The sequence below is a fragment of the Xenopus tropicalis genome, chromosome 9 (genome assembly GCF_000004195.4).
Source record: "Xenopus tropicalis strain Nigerian chromosome 9, UCB_Xtro_10.0, whole genome shotgun sequence".
In the NCBI taxonomy this organism is placed as follows: Eukaryota; Metazoa; Chordata; class Amphibia; order Anura; family Pipidae; genus Xenopus; species Xenopus tropicalis.
The window spans coordinates 43,411,362-43,429,924 of record NC_030685.2 but is presented as its reverse complement, the minus strand read 5'-3'; the positions used below and the strand labels follow the sequence as shown (position 1 = coordinate 43,429,924).

The window sequence follows — 18,563 nt, the reverse complement described above, 5'->3', positions numbered from 1 at the left end:
TAGAGGTCACTGGATGCCCGAGTGCAGTATTCAACAGATCAAGATGTGTACCAAGTAAACGATACCGCACTCACAGGACTTACTTGAGAAAATTAGTGATTTATTATTCACAACATAGTACTGACGTTTCGGCTGTATCCGCAGCCTTTTTCAAAGTGAACACAAAATACAAAGCACTCAGCATTTAAACCCATTATGGCGCCAAAAGTCTCTGATGACGTCATACATTCCATCTAACAAAACCCCCCACATGTGTACGTGACCCAAACATTCTTAAAACCCAAGCCTACTATATAAAAATAAAAATGTGTATAAAAGATGGGAGTGAGCCCCACATAAGGAGTAATACAAGTGTACAGAACATAAAGAAAGAAGTTTTCAACGAAAAGAAAGGAAAGTTAGGAAGGTGTAGCACGTAACCTGCAATGGCTGAACTATAGCTCACCGTCACGGGCCGACCGATGGGCGATAATAAGTAAAGCAACAAGGGTATGAGTAGCAAGTAGCAGGTAGCCTCGTTCACATCGCCCAGATGTCATAGGGAGCAGTATGATCAGTGGGAGCAGTATGATCAGTGGAGATGCCAGGGTGGCCGCGTCACTCCTGCTTGCCGCTCCGTTACCATGCTGTATGCGCGTTGCTATGGTAACGAGGACGCGAGTCGCGCTCCTCACGGATCTTGTTCGGCTCCATATAATAGTATACATCAGCACTGTAGGGTATCTATACGGGCATAAAGAAAACTGGGCATTTTCGTCCCCTTACCACCTATCCATCAGATGGCCGTAATCTTAAGCGGGGTGTTCTATTTAGTCAGGGGGTGCGGACCCGAGGTTACTGAGTTATCACAGGTTATAGCCGTGACCCTCATTAACCACATAGAGTCACCCTGGCCCAGTGTAAATGGAACGTGCCCACCCTTGTGCTGTCAAAGAGTGAGATATTGCTGTTAGATTCCTAGTGGTCCTAGCTCCATTTAATGATTGGGCTTTGGGCTGGGAGAACGAAGCTTCTGTGCAGTAAATATTAATTTAAACAAACGCATCAAAAGGATTTTTTTATGTATAAATTGCCAATGTGTAGAAAGCCAATGCAGGTTAGGGTGCATAAAGAAGAGGGCACCTTGTGAATGTTACAGTTAACATATATAAAAATAAAGAGGAAAGTAAGGGAAAGATAAGTGAGCATACATAAATTAGAGAAAAAAAAAAAAAAAACAGCACAAGAGTTGAAATCGCACTTTAAATTGGTATTTATAGAATTCTATTAGGAAATATTTAAAAATAAATTCAAGTTTTGTTGCTAAAATGTTTCACACATTCCAATTGGCAGGGCATTCCTGTGTTCAGCATCAGGGAGCATTAGAGGGAAGCAGCGTGATTCCTAACACATCGCATATATGGTTCAGTTAATGTAATACATCAATAATTATTACAGATAAAATGCCGAATAAGAAATAAGTTCATTAAGTCCATAGGGGCTGATGGTATTCAATCGATGCATCCATTTAAGTTCTCTTTGTAAAAGGATTTTTTCGCGATTACCACCTCGTGTCAGGGGCGGGATGTGGTCAATGACCATACATCTCAGACTTGCCAATGTATGTTTGTGGGCTAAGAAGTGGGCTGCCACTGGGGTGCTCGCCTCCCCTGAGGAAAGGGCTGCGCGGATCGCCGACCTATGGTTGGCCATTCGATCTCTAAATGAAGTGACAGTCTTCCCTATGTACATCAAACCACACGGACATTTAATAAAGTAAATAATGAATTTCGATGTACATGTCAGCCTGTGTTTGATTTGGATCGCTTTCCCCGTATGTGGATGGTTAAACGTAGGTCCTGATATTAAAGCATTGCAGGTTGTGCAGTTTGGACATTTATAGCACCCCAATTTCAGAGATGGAAGCCAGGAGTTGGATGTACCAGATTGATAGCAGTGATTAGGGTCCGTCTTAACTAAAATGTCCCTCAAGCTGCGTCCCCTCTTGTAAGCAATGCGTGGACGGTGTCTGAAAATAGGGGGGAGGGTGCGATCCTTCTCCAGAACGGACCAGTGATAAAAGATGGCATTAATTAGGGGCCGCTTGTCTGGAGTGTATGTGGTTGTGAACATGAGTCTGTCTTCAATCTTCATTTGTGTAGCTTCTGTTTTAGGTTTTAAGGCTGATGCTTGTGTTAGAGTTGAGATTTTATTCTCCGCGATATCGAGGATTGATGGTTTATAGCCTCTCTGGGTGAAACGTGTCCTCAGGTCATCAAGTTGATGTTGTAGGGTCACAGGATCAGAGTTGTTTCTCACCATTCTAACCATCTGTGAGTATTTGAAAATAGATGTGTATATATATATATATATATATATATATACAAAAATGGAAGGTACCGCACTCACAGGACTTAAGAAAAACAAAATTTATTTTACTTACAAAGTTACATCTAACGTTTCGGCTGCCACTGCAGCCTTTCTCAAAGACAAAGAACAACAGTGAAGGTGCACCTCATAAACACAAAATGGTGGGAAAACGTGACGTTATAGAGTGAAATAAACAAACGAGTATATACTGTCATAAAACACTTGAAGTGTAAAATAATCCTAAAATCAAATAAAAGTGTACATAGAGACAAGGGGACGATGTGAAAACATGCAGGTAACAGGCACAATAAAGAAAAGCAGACTGAGACAGAGATAATGACCTGATGCACACTATGGTTCAACTACAACTCACCGCACATTGGGATAGCGCGGCATACTTGATCAAGAGAAATTACCAGTTACCATTCATATAGGGATAGTATATTCGATCGTGGGGGCAGATACAACACCCCCCAAAGGCAAAATGCACAAAACCTGGTATACAGCAGAACTCGTACTGTCGGCGGTACCTGCGTTAGTCTGGTGGGCGGGGGGTTGCGAACGCTGCCGCCGATCACTGTCAGATAGTAGGTGCTCTTATTCCAGCGGCACCGTTCTAGTGTGCAGTATCGGGGTGAGCAGGGAGGGCAGAGAATGCTGCCTACGGAGGAGTCTGGTCCCATATCAGCTGACCGGCAATAATCTATTGGGTCCCTGGCGTTAGAACAAGTGTTCTCCCGGGACTGCAGTGGGGGGTGGGGACAACTCATCGAGCTGTCACTCTGTCGTCCAATCAGAACGTTGTATTCAAGATAATACCACTGAACAGGGTAGCCCATCTAAAAGTCTCAGGCAGAGCCCATGAAGTTCAAGTTAGGCTAGCTAGTAAGCGCTCGGCTGGTTCACAGATACGCACGGTTGAACCTGACATATAGTCGGTCAACTTGGCAGCATCGTGTTCACGATAATGCCGGGTGCCACGAAGCCATTTCAGCAATTTTAGGGGCTTGAGATTTTCATCCACTTAGTCAGTACAGCGAACGGGGACGCCAGCTCGTACTCCCCACTAGAGGACCCAATATTGAAGGGTCGTTGTGCTTGGGACAAATAGTAGGTTAAACTACTGCCAACTCCCTGTAGGTTAATAAGAGGTTATTCTGCTGCCAACTCACAGGGGTTCTTGTCAAAGTGATAAAAGAGAAGATTACCTCAAATAAGAACGTGGAACATAAAAATACATCAAATAAAGATCAAGGTAGTCGTACTCCCTACGTGCATCGGTCACACTGCCAGAACAAAAGTGAAAACAAGAAACAAGGGGACGGGTACAGAGAACAAGGCAAGGTGATGGGAGAAATGCTGAACTTGCAAAACATAGATACATCCTGTGCTTGCGATCAATTGAACCACATACCTGGTTACAAATATGTTACAAGATACTCAATTGCATTTACTCATTGTAACAGAGTGAACTAGTCATTAAAGTAACAAAATCAACACCGCAATGATACATCATTTTAAGTAAAAGGAAGCGTAAGAAACCATTTCATTTAAACCATATGGGTTTACAGTGTTCAGTCTGTGTATCCACTTCAATTCCCTCTGAAGTAGTAGTCTATCACGATCTCCACCACGTACAGGGGGGGGTACAAAGTCTATGACCATACTGCGCATACTTGCTAGAGAGTGTTTATGTACCATAAAATGGGCAGCCACTGGTGTGTCCGCTTTGCCAGTGGTCAGTGCAGAACGTATAGCAGACCGGTGGTTGGCCATCCGGTCACGAAAGTTGTAACAGTCTTGCCTACATAGAAGAGACCACACGGGCACTTTAGAAAATAAATGATGTACTTGGACATGCAGCTGAGCCTATGTAAAATTGGAATGTTACGGCCCGAGTGAGGGTGATTAAATGTGGCGCCGGTCATCAGTGAACTGCAAGTAGTGCAGTGCAGTGATTGCCTTATATATATAATACGAAGTGCTGGGAAGCTGCACACCATAAGGAACAATAATACCTGGGTGCCTGTGGCAAAACAAAGTCTAGACAGGCATGGGGTGACGGCACACACAGGATTTTCACAAGGAGTAACGAAGATGTGAAATAATAGGTTTTATTGAGGTTTCAGGTTTATTGTGACCAACGTTTCAGGTCCTCACTGGCATTATGGTTGAACGTGATGGACGTATGTCTTTTTTCAACCCAACTTACTATGTTACTATGTTATTATGTTACTTTCATCATCCCTGACATTTCTTACATTTGTACTTTTAATTCAAATTACTTGCTAAATCTTTTACTGAACGTATTCTGTAAAAGCATTATAAAGTAGAGAAATTTTAAGGGTGTGCCGGCCACGGAATCTTTATTGCTGAATACTTAAAATGTGGCTGTGCACCCCTCAAAGCTACAAGCTTTGGAGTGCAGACACTACAAGTACTATGGCTCTGGACACACTGTCCTTACATGTGTATACCTATATGTACTTTTGATAGTAGTTTTTTTTTTTTTTTTTTGTTTCTTACACACTATTTTTTCACACCATATGTTTGTTAGTGGTTGCCTAGCAACAACCTTGGCGCCCTTTTGTGCTTAAAAACGTTTGTACTGCACTGAGATGTTACTGTCCCTGATGAAAGTTCCAGACAGTAACTGAAACGTCGGACTGAATAAAGCCTCACATTTATTTATCTAAAACTTTGTGATTCTTCAAGAAAAAAGTCCTGTGTGTGCTGTCAATCCTACCCTGAGTATTTACGTCTTCTGCACGAGCACCCAGGTATTGTCTTGTTCTTATGGTGTGCAGCTTTCCAGGAACATATATATATATATATATATATATATATATATATATATATATATATATACACATATATATATATATATATATATATATATATATATATATATATATATATATATATATAAAACGCAGGGAAGTCGGCACTCACGATTATAGTAGTGTAGGTGGCCTGGGTGCACTTTCAGAAAAGGTTATTTAGAGCCAACATCTCATGGAAAGAACCGCACTCTCAGGACTTATATAACAAAAAAAGATATTTATTGAAAATAAACGAAAACTGACATTTCGGCTGTGGCTACAGCCTTTCTCAAAGTAACAAACACAACTGTGAGTAACCCATAAATAATGTGAAAGGCGGGAAAATAAATTACGTGACCTCCCCCACACTGTGACGTGATGTACGGTAGGTTAACTAAGGGTGAGTGTCATGTTACGTGTCTATACACGTATTGCGTGTAACAACTTCAAAAGAACAAAGGAAGTTACAGGTTGGTAAAGTCTGATACATTGTAAGACTAAAAGAAACAATTTTCCAGTTGCAGCAAGACTATCCACTTATATTATAACATCAGTGGCTATTCACAAGAAATTATTCACAATATAAATCAATAGGGTTAAATATGTCATCTGTCAGTAGGGTTAAACATGTCATGTCGGACGTCATCTAGAGTACCTGTCCGTCAAGTTGACAACGGAACCAGAGACATCAAGTCATGATACTTAATTCAATATGTACAAATGGAACGAACAAATAGGTAGTTAGATAAAGGGGAAGAAGGTAAGTATTAGATAGGAGCGTTCCGATAAGAAACGGAGAGAGAGGAAATTTACGACCCATACATTGTGTCGAAGGAGATTAGTATCGCGCACTGTGTCCCAACCACCAAGATTATACGCCTCCAGTAAAGATAAATGTAGTGTATCTGGGTGGAACCGATACCGGATAATAACGAGCATGAGGCCAGAGCCGTTGTAGATTATAGGCAGGATCACATAGATACCTATTAAGGGACTCCCTAGGTCCAAATACATTTGTGTCAATACAGACATCCGGTTACAGACTGATGGGTGACAGAGGGGACCCATCCCACTGAGCCCGATGGGACTAAATGAGTTGGTGTCTTATGCCCCGTTCTACTTACAGGTATAATTGGTTCCAAAGTTCGACGGGTTTTCTCTCTTTTATGTCATCACTCTGGATCACAATTGGATCTCGATACAAGTTAATCCTCAATTTGACTTTTATTGAACTACACACATGTTGATTAAGCCGAGTTTTGTGTCAGTTTTAGTACATAATTGGATTGTTTTGTCCGATCTCTGCAGGTTCCCTACGGACCCATTACTCTACTCTAATGACTTTAGTTTCCCATGCTCTGCCTAGGATGTATGTTTTAAGATTTATTGGTCGCACCTCCGTTTGTTGTTTTGTTGCTTGTCGTTTATTGTTTGTTGTACCCATGTGGTTTTTGATCCATTCCTTTCAAAAACTCTGTCTTTCTCTACACTTTATTTCTTGCTTGAGATTTGGTGCCCCACACACCTACACTTACCCTATTCACTCGGTCGGTTTATCACTTTCTTTCCTATTCTCCTTCCACTCTCTAGTCTACAATAATCCAGTCCATGTTCTCCAGCCTCTTTCACAGTTACCACACCGTATTACGTTACTCGGCTCGGGACATAATTGGAACGTGGGGTTGGTCTATGTCCCATCGCATGGCATACTACCACAGAGTTTGGGTTCTTGTGCCACCCTGTCGAACCAGTCCCCAAGCCATTCGTAAATTGACTGCCCCTTATTGTGTCGTCACACCGGGTGATGCCCCTCAACAATATGAAATTAACGGCCCGTCTCTGTGTGCTTACACAGAATGTTGCCCTTCAGTAAATTCTGTGATATATCAATATACACCGATCTGCCTTTTTTCACTATAGGGAGACCCTGTGGGGATACAATCGGAACGCGGGGTTGGTTTATGTCCTACCATAACGACTAGGTACTTGTGCCACCCTAGCAGACCAGTTCCCTCTGTCACCCATCAGTCTGTAACCGGATGTCTGTATTGACACAAATGTATTTGGACCTAGGGAGTCCCTTAATAGGTATCTATGCGATCCTTGAATTAAGTATCATGACTTGATGTCTCTGGTTCCGTTGTCAACTTGACGGACAGGTACTCTAGATGACGTCCGACATGACATGTTTAACCCTACTGACAGATGACATATTTAACCCTATTGATTTATATTGTGAATAATTTCTTGTGAATAGCCATTATCCAATTATGTACTAAAACTGACACAAAACTCGGCTTAATCAACATGTGTGTAGTTCAATAAAAGTCAAATTGAGGATTAACTTGTATCGAGATCCAATTGTGATCCAGAGTGATGACATAAAAGAGAGAAAACCCGTCGAACTTTGGAACCAATTATACCTGTAAGTAGAACGGGGCATAAGACACCAACTCATTTAGTCCCATCGGGCTCAGTGGGATGGGTCCCCTCTGTCACCCATCAGTCTGTAACCGGATGTCTGTATTGACACAAATGTATTTGGACCTAGGGAGTCCCTTAATAGGTATCTATGTGATCCTGCCTATAATCTACAACGGCTCTGGCCTCATGCTCGTTATTATCCGGTATCGGTTCCACCCAGATACACTACATTTATCTTTACTGGAGGCGTATAATCTTGGTGGTTGGGACATATTGTAGCATCACCAATATTCATCTTTATTTTCACGATACCCTATTCAACTAGGGTAATGAGCGGCAAGCTTCACCAGTGCGCGATACTAATCTCCTTCAGCACAATTTATGGGTCGTAAATTTCCTTTCTCTCCGTTTCTTATCGGAACGCTCCTATCTAATACTTACCTTCTTCCCCTTTATCTAACTACCTATTTGTTCGTTCCATTTGTACATATTGAATTAAGTATCATGACTTGATGTCTCTGGTTCCGTTGTCAACTTGACGGACAGGTACTCTAGATGACGTCCGACATGACATGTTTAACCCTACTGACAGATGACATATTTAACCCTATTGATTTATATTGTGAATAATTTCTTGTGAATAGCCATTGATGTTATAATATAGGTGGATAGTCTTGCTGCAACTGGAAAATTGTTTCTTTTAGTCTTACAATGTATCAGACTTAACCGACCTGTAACTTCCTTAGTTCTTTTGAAGTTGTTACACGCAATACGTGTATAGACACGTAACATGACACTCACCCTTAGTTAACCTACCGTACATCACGTCACATAGTGTGGGGGAGGTCACGTAATTTATTTTCCCGCCTTTCACATTATTTATGGGTTACTCACAGTTGTGTTTGTTACTTTGAGAAACGTCAGTTTTTGTTTTTTTCCATAAATATCTTTTTTTTCTTTCCACGAGATGTTGGCTATATATATATATATATATATATATAATATATATATATATATATATATATATATATATATATATATATATATATATATATATATATAATATATATACGGACAGAGAGCTGCACACACAAGGACTTGGCAATAAAATGAAAAAATTTATTGAAAAAAATCCAACGTTTCGAGTACTGACTGTACTCTTCCTCAGATAAAATACCTGGTTTTACAGCAGGTGATGCTGTGTTGGAGGAAATCTCCCTTTAAGGTTTTCAGTTGGCCAGCTGTAGGGAGCTGCCTGATTAGGCTGCAGGTGAGCAGCCAATAAAAGGGCTGTGTGATTATACAGGGAGTTGGGAATTGAACCTTGACTGTGAAGGTCACTCTCAGAGCAGGGCACAGGGAACTCCCAGAGGAGCTGGGGGTGCCACCTGCCACTGCAAGGAGCAGAGGGAGTTATGACCCGATGGATGAGTGCTGAGAGGAGTCAGCAAGGCTTAAGGTGAAGCCTGGGTGTTCCAGAGTGTGGAACTAACCCTGGAAGGTGAGAACCCTGAAGAAGGGACAAATCACAACCCTGAACTGTATGTTGACGAACTGTCTTATGTTTCTGTTGGGAAGAACTGGCCCTAAATAAACCTGTGTTTTGCCTGAAGACGAGGTGTCTCTGTCTCTATGCTCCAGATCCTCTGCATGCCTGCCTGCCTACCATTGCTAATTCCCCCAAAATTGCGTGTACAGGCAGTCAGCATGTCACAATATATATACATACATATATTGAATATATATATATATATATATATATAATACATATACAGTGGCTTGCAAAAGTATTCGGCCCCCTTGAACTTTTCCACATTTTGTCACATTACAGCCACAAACATGAATCAATTTTATTGGAATTCCACGTGAAAGACATCATACATGATTCCAAACATTTTTTACAAATAAATAACTGCAAAGTGGGGTGTGCGTAATTATTCAGCCCCCTTTGGTCTGAGTGCAGTCAGTTGCCCATAGACATTGCCTGATGAGCGCTAATGACTAAATAGAGTGCACCTGTGTGTAATCTAATGTCAGTACAAATACAGCTGCTCTGTGACGCCCTCAGAGGTTGTCTAAGAGAATATTGGGAGCAACAACACCATAAAGTCCAAAGAACACACCAGACAGGTCAGGGATAAAGTTATTGAGAAATTTAAAGCAGGCTTAGGCTACAAAAAGATTTCCAAAGCCTTGAACATCCCACGGAGCACTGTTCATTCAGAAATGGAAGGAGTATGGCACAACTGTAAACCTACCAAGACAAGGCCGTCCACCTAAACTCACAGGCCGAACAAGGAGAGCGCTGATCAGAAACGCAGCCAAGAGGCCCATGGTGACTCTGGACGAGCTGCAGAGATCTACAGCTCAGGTGGGGGAATCTGTCCATGGGACAACTATTAGTCGTGCACTGCACAAAGTTGGCCTTTATGGAAGAGTGGCAAGAAGAAAGCCATTGTTAACAGAAAACCATAAGAAGTCCCGTTTGCAGTTTGCCACAAGCCATGTGGGGCACACAGCATGTGGAAGAAGGTGCTCTGGTCAGATGAGACCAAAATGGAACATTTTGGTCAAAATGCAAAACGCTATGTGTGGCAGAAAACTAACACTGCACATCACTCTGAACACACCATCCCCACTGTCAAATATGGTGGTGGCAGCATCATGCTCTGGGGGTGCTTCTCTTCAGCAGGGACAGGGAAGCTGGTCAAAGTTGATGGGAAGATGGATGTAGCCAAATACAGGGCAATCTTGGAAGAAAACCTCTTGGAGTCTGCAAAAGACTTGAGACTGGGGTTCACCTTCCCTAACCCTAACGACCCTAAACATAAAGCCAGGGCAACAATGGAATGGTTTAAAACAAAACATATCCATGTGTTAGAATGGCCCAGTCAAAGTCCAGATCTAAATCCAATGGAGAATCTGTGGCAAGATCTGAAAACTGCTGTTCACAAACGCTGTCCATCTAATCTGACTGAGCTGGAGCTGTTTTGCAAAGAAGAATGGGCAAGGATTTCAGTCTCTAGATGTGCAAAGCTGGTAGAGACATACCCTAAAAGACTGGCAGCTGTAATTGCAGCAAAAGGGGGTTCTACAAAGTATTGACTCGGGGCTGAATAATTACGCACACCCCACTTTGCAGTTAATATATTGTATGTATGTATATGTATATATATATATATATATATATAAGCTACAAGCTTTGAAGTGCAGACACTACAAGGACTATATATATATATATATATATATATATATATATATATATATATATATATATATATATATATATATATATATATATATATATATATATATATATATATATATATATATATATATATATATATAAGCAAAAAGAGTACCGCACACGTAGGGACTTTATGAATAAACAAAAAAGGTTTATTGAAAGAGATCCGACATTTCGAGCACCAAACTGTGCTCTTCCTCAGGGACAAACCAAAAGACAAAAGTGCATACACAACCCTTAAGAACCCTAGTGCCCAAAAATGGCGCCAAAATGTACAAACCGTAACCATGGTAACCCCTATACACAAATAGTATATACCAATGAACAACATAAAAGACATAAGTGAGAGATCAAATGGGGTATCAAATGGGGTATTGGTCTGTATGGCTGATTACTATTGTGTTGGAAAGAAAAAGAAATAAAAGAAAGAAAAATAAAATAAATATATCGATTGGCATATTCTCTCTATGTACCTCTAATGGTAAGCTATACCTGCCTTTGCTATGAGCTTTCTTTCTTTACTGATCTGTAACACTGTATTTATTTGACACTTTGAGTGAGAGCATCGGTTACACGTATCCACTTGTTTCACTTCGTTTATTTCTTTTTCTTTCCAACACAATAGTAATCAGCCATACAGACCAATACCCCATTTGATCTCTCACTTATGTCTTTTATGTTGTTCATTGGTACATACTATTTGTGTATAGGGTGTGACACTTGAACCTACAGGGGGATCTGGTTCAGTGTCTTAGGGCCGCTTCCCACAGTCTTTTAGGGTAAACATAGCAGTCACAGAGGTTGCTCTCTTAAAGGCAAGTGCCAGCAGTTTATTTTGTTACAAAACTTCAGTAACAAACACAAAATAAGAAACAGGAAAATAAACCCTTGCACCAGAGCGCTGGCTAAACACAATTGGCAGCCTAACTACAGTTGGGTGGCTTTTCCAACTCCAACTTAATAGAAGCAAACAAAATCAGAAATCATAAGTACCTTTCCCATGCAGCGCAGCTCCTGCTACCTGTGTAGTGGGGAAGAGCCTCTCCTTCCCCCCACTGGAGTCTTTTTAAAAGGCTCTCAGCTGCAGCAATCACCTTGCTGCTAAGGTCTGTATTAAAGGGCTGGGTTTGTGATTAATTATTCCATGTTCCAGGGTACCAACTATGCAAAACCCTGGGAGAAACATATCGTCCATCTACAACTAACCCAGCCATTTTATTACAAGGGGTTACCATGGTTACGGTTTGTACATTTTGGCGCCATTTTTGGGCACTAGGGTTCTTAAGGGTTGTGTATGCACTTTTGTCTTTTGGTTTGTCCCTGAGGAAGAGCACAGTTTGGTGCTCGAAACGTCGGATCTCTTTCAATAAACCTTTTTTGTTTTTTCATAAAGTCCCTACGTGTGCGGTACTCTTTTTGCTTATTGGAATTTTGTTTGACCAGCACCGAGGGCATTTGTTTGCCTGAAGGGTGTGCTCCTCTCTGTTCTTGTGTATATATATATATATATATATATATATATATATATATATATATATATATATATATATATATATATATATATATATATATATATATATTGGATATATGATATAAAAAGTCTACACACCCCTGATATTTTTAATGTGACCTATAAGCTGTACCACTCAATTGAAAAACAAACTGAAATCTTTTAGGTGGAGGGAAGAAAACGAAAAAAAAGTAAAATCATGTGGTTGCATAAATGTGCACACCCTCTTCTAACTGGGGCTGTAGCTGTGTTCAGAATTAAGCAATCACCTTCAAAATCATGTTAAATAGGATTCAGCATACACCTGCCATCATTTAACGTGCCTCTGATTAACCCCAAATAAAGTTCAGCTGCTCTAGTTGGTCTTTCCTGACATTTCTTTAGTCGCATCCCACAGCAAAAGCCATGGTCCACAGAGAGCTTCCAAAGCATCAGCGGGATCTCATTGTTAAAAGATATCGTCAAGAGAAGGGTACAAAAGAATTTACAAGGCATTAGATATATTATGGAACACAGTGAAGACAGTCATCATCATCAAGTGGAGAAGATATGGCACAACAGTGACATTACCAAGAACTGGACGTCCCTCCAAAATTGATGAAAAGACGAGAAGAAAACTGGTGAGGGAGACTACCAAGAGGCCTACAGCAATATTAAAGGAGCTCCAGGAATATCTGGCAAGTACTCGCTGTGTGGTACATGTGACAACAATCTCTCGTATTCTTCATATGTCAAGAGTTACACATCTGGAGTCAAACACATCTGAAGTCTCTGAAAAGCATGTGGGAAAAGGTGTTATGGTCTGATGAAACCAAGGTTGAACTTTTTGACCATAATTCCAAAAAATATGTTTGGCGCAAAAACAATACTGCACATCACCAAAAGAACACCATACCCACAGTGAAGCATGGTGGTGGCCTTAGTCAATATTGGCACAAAACCTTCAGGCTTCTGCTAGAAAGCTAACCATGAGGAGAAACTTCATCTTTCAGCATGACCCAAAGCATGCATCCAAATCAACAAAGGAATGTCTTAACCGGAAGAAGATTAAAGTTTTGGAATGGCCCAGCCAGAGCCCAGCTCTGAATCCAATTGAAAATTTGTGGGGCAATCTGAAGAGGTCTGTGCACAGGAGATGACCTCACAATCTGACAGATTTGGAGTGTTTCTGCAAAGAAGACTGGGCAAATCTTGCAAAGTCAAAATGTGCCATGCTGATAGACCCAAAAAGACTAGGGGCGTGGCTACCAGCCAATGTGAACAGACGTGAGTTAAGTTAGCTACGCTCCAGAGGTCCCTTGTGACAACAAAAAAAACTAAAGAAATCTGCCAACACGGACTCCACGGACTCCAACTAGCAACCCTTACAACAAAGATCCCTAATGGGGCTAAATAAAGCTCAAAGACAAGCAGCTGAAGCCACGGCTAAACTAGAACCTTATGCCCGGAAGGAAAACAAGATGGCGCAGAGGCCCCACTTGACAACCCCACTGCTTCGGGTAGCCCTCCTACTCCCCCGACCGAACCTACACTCATGGACTTGCTTGGTGAAATTAAAAATTCTCGGGAGGCATGTACCGGGCTAATAACAACTAAAGTGGATGAAGAAAAAATGGAACTCTCTATTTTCCGGCATAACGTCCAAAAAATTAGCAACAGGGGCGGCGTGGAACAACGTGTAAGTGAGTTGGATGCAAACAGACAGCGGTCCAATCCTGGCAAAATAAGACAATCTGGAGAACAGGCTGAGGCGCAACAATATAAGGCTGTTGGGTTTCCCGGAGCATGCGGAGGGAGAGTCTCCTGAAAACTTTGTTCAATGCTGGCTGTTAGACATGTTTGGGGCAGATACACTCACACCTACCTTCTCTGTCGAGCGCGCTCACCATATCCCTCTGCGCTCTCAGCCCGAGCTCTTATTGCCAGGATATTGAACGCAAGAGACCGGGATAAAATCCTCTCCCTTGCCCGCACCAAAAGACAACTCCCATTCAAAAACGCAAATATAGCCATCTATGCAGATTATTCGCTTGAGATACAAAGGCAGCGCTTCAAATTCAACGAGGTCAAACAGAAGCTAAGGAGCGCCAAAATCGAATATGCCATGTTATACCCTGCTAAGCTTCGGATTTTTATAGATGGAAAAGTCAACTTTTACGTGGCTGGAAAGTCAAAATTTACCAGGCGCACAAAGAGGCGAGCAAGCCTTAAAGGAACAGTAACACCAAAAAATGAAAGTGTATAAAAATAATTAATATATTATGTACTATTGCCCTGCACTGGTAAAAGTTGTGTGTTTGCTTCTTAAACACTACTACAGTTTATATAAATACCCTGCTGTGTAGCCATGGGGGCAGCCATTTAAATTGAAAAAAGGAGAAAAGGCACAGGTTACTAAGCAGATAACAGATAAGTAGCATATATTCCCATTGTATTCTACACAGTTATCTGTTATCTTCTTATGTAACCTGTGCCTTTTCTCCTTTTTTCAATTTAAATGGCTGCCCCCATGGCTACACAACCGCTATTTCTGTTAACTACAGTAGTCTTTCTGAAGCAAACACACAACTTTTACCAGTGCAGGGCAACAGTACATTATATATTAATTATTTTTATACACTTTCATTTTTTGGTGTTACTGTTCCTTTAAGCTACCCCAACTCAAGCCTAATAAACGAGTCTTAATTGGAAAATAAACAGTTGTACTTTTTCAACTTAAACAAGATTGGCAGTGCGCACCTTACGGACCACCAGAGTGGCCCCAGTTGGTTTACCTGCAACAGTTCTGCACAGGCCCACCGGGCCCAGCTGGTTTTTGGACTATCCACCCCCCCACGTGTCTTCTACAGGCGCCATTTGAGTATATTATATTTACGTTACTATTCTGCTTACAGTTCCAGTCAAAGCAGAAAGGGAGGGAAGGGAAAGATGCTATAAAGTTGTTATTACTGTATGACATGCCTATGCTACTTAAATATTTTGCATCTGGGTTTGGGTTTGTAAATAGTTACTTCATGTTAATTTTACTCAGGCCAAAGATTTGACAATGCTACACAGCACTAGTGATATTAAAATTATATGGATACTACACTTAAATGCTATCATAGGACACTAAAATGGGTCTCTCGTTGCTAAGTTGGAATGTAAGGGGACTGAATGACCCGATAAAACGCAAACTTGTTTGATTATGCTACAATCAGATATAACATTTCTCCAAGAGATGCACCTTACAGGCAGCAAGCAATATAACTTTAAGTAAACCATGGTGGGTATGGTGTTGCCATTCAGTCTATTCTACCTATACAGCAGGAGTTTTCATTCTGATAAAAAAAAACATTTCCAACCTATTACGATAAAAATAGATTCCCGTGGCAGATATATATTTATATATGCTCGTATAAACGCAGCCAACTACGTGCTTGCAAACATATATATCCCCCCATATTCAGATGACTGTATTCAACAGCTGATTGCCCTTATTACCTCCCTACCCCAGGCTCAGATTATATGTGCGGGAGATTTCAATACAGTACTTAATCCTAACTTGGACCAACTCAGTAAACGGTCCCTGCAGCCCCCACATATTGCCACCAACCTACTTAACTTAACCACTAAAATGGGCTTAACAGAGGGCTGGAGGTATGCTAACCCGACAGCACTCCAGTACTCCTGCTTTTCTACAGACAGAGTGTACCAAAATAAGAGATGGGCACTTAATCCAGTCTGGGGGTACATCAGCGGTATTTTATACAGAGAAATTACCGCAGATAAACGTGAAGCAGGAGGAGGAATTGGCACAAATAGTAGTGACTTGCAAAATGGAGGCAGTATGCAGTCCCACACCACAGAAATTAAAAAATCTCCAAACTGCTCAAACTAATTACCCACTTAGCTCAAAAGGCCAAACACAAACTTTTATTTACGAAGCCTCTTATTTTGAGCAAGGAGAACGGGCAGGGAAGCTCTTGGCTTATATCTCTAAAGCAAATTGCTCTCCCCCAGTAATAACTGAATTGACTGACCAACAAGGTATAAGGCACACTCATCCCGGAGAAATAGCAACTTTTCTATCCAGATACTATGCAAACATCTATAGATCTCAAACCTTAACTCCAGCCACTGAAGTAGACTCTTTCTTTTTGTCCTTCAATTTACCCTGCTTAACAGAAGAACAAAAAGAAAGTCTCGAAGCTGATCTCACCCTATCTCACCACTCTTCCCACAAGGAAGGCGTCTGGTCCCGATGGACTGCCAATAGAAATCTAAAGAGGTAACTGCCCCACATTTTCTCCAAATGTTTAACCGTGCTATAATATCTTGTTCCCTCCCGCAATCCCTATATGAGGCCTCTATAGTTCTATTAAGTAAACCAGGCAAGACCCTACGCAGATTGACGCTTACCGTCCAATCTCTCTCCTCACAACAGACATTAAAATTTTGGCTAAAATATTAGCACAGAGAGTTGCTAAGGCCCTTCCTTTAATCATATCAGAAGACCAAACCAGCTTTATGGCAACTAAAGCAACAGCTCTAAATATACGAAGGTTCTATTTGAACCTAACTACCAAACACGATTACTGTGGGCAACAAGCTGTAGCTGCTTTAGATATCACCAAAGCCTTCGACACAGTCGAATGGGAATACTTATGGCGTACTTTACAACAGTTTAACTTTGGGCCTTCCCTCTGTAAGTGGATTAAGCTGCTAAATCATTACATAGTAACATAGTAAGTTGGGTTGAAAAAAGACATACGTCCATCAAGTTCAACCATAATGCCTATATATAACCTGCCTAACTACTAGTTGATCCAGAGGAAGGCAAAAAACCCCATCTGAAGCCTCTCTAATTTGCCACAGAGGGGAAAAAATTCCTTCCTGACTCCAAGATGGCAATTGGACCAGTCCCTGGATCAACTAGTACTAAGAGCTATCTCCCATAACCCTGTATTCCCTTACTTGCTAAGAATCCATCCAGCCCCTTCTTAAAGTTATATAATGTATCAGCCAGCACGACTGATTCGGGGAGGGAATTCCAGAACCTCACAGCTCTCACTGTAAAAAATCCTTTCCGAATGTTTAAACGGAACCTCCCTTCTTCTAAACGGAGTGGGTGCCCTCGTGTCCGTTGGAAGGACCTACTGGTAAATAAAACATTAGAAAGGTTATTATATAATCCCTTTATATATTTATACTTAGTTATCATGTCACCTCTTAAGCGCCTCTTCTCCAGTGTAAACAGACCCAACTTGGCCAGTCTTTCTTCATAACTGAGACTTTCCATACCCTTTACCAGCTTAGTTGCCCTTCTCTGGACCCTCTCTAACTCAGTAATGTCCCGTTTGAGCACTGGAGACCAAAACTGAACAGCATATTCTAGATGGGGCCTTACCAGTGCTCTGTAAAGGGGAAGAATAACCCCCTCCTCCCGTGAATCTATACCCCTTTTAATACAGCTCAAAACCTTGTTTGCCCTTGCAGCAGCTGCCTGGCATTGCTTGCTACAGCCAAGTTTATTATCTACAAGGACTCCAAGGTCCTTCTCCATTATGGATTTGCCTAGTGCAGTCCCATTAAGGGTATACGGGGCTTGCATATTTTTACATCCCAGGTGCATGACCTTACATTTATCCACATTAAATCTCATCTGCCACTTAGCTGACCAGATTGCCAGTTGGTCAAGATCCTGCTGCAGGGATGTCACATCCTGGATAGAATTGACTGGTCTGCAGAGTTTTGTGTCATCTGCAAACACTGATACATTACTCATAATACCCTCCCCTAAGTCATTTATGAACAAATTAAACAAAAGTGGACCCAGTACAGAACCCTGAGGGACCCCACTGAGGACCTTATTCCAAGTAGAGAATGTACCATTAACAACCACCCTCTGTACCCGATCCTGTAGCCAGTTTTCTATCCATGTGCAAACGGCTTCACTAAGAACAATAGACCTTAGCTTAGAAAGCAGTCGTTTGTGGGGAACGGTATCAAATGCTTTGGCAAAATCCAAATAGATTATATCTACTGCATCCCCACTGTCCAGCTTCTTACTTACCTCATCATAAAAAGCAATTAAATTGGTCTGACATGACCTGTCCTTCATAAAGCCATGCTGATTACTGCTCATAACGGCATTCTCCACTACATAATTTTGAATGTGATCCCTTAACAAGCCTTCAAATAACTTGCCCACCACGGATGTCAAACTTAC

At 41.3% G+C, this 18,563-nt stretch overlaps 1 protein-coding gene across 3 annotated transcripts in view; it reads left to right on the top strand.

Moving 5' to 3' along the window:
* stat1 (signal transducer and activator of transcription 1) overlaps positions 1 to 18,563 on the top strand; it is a 221,586-nt gene that overhangs the window by 104,882 nt on the left and 98,141 nt on the right.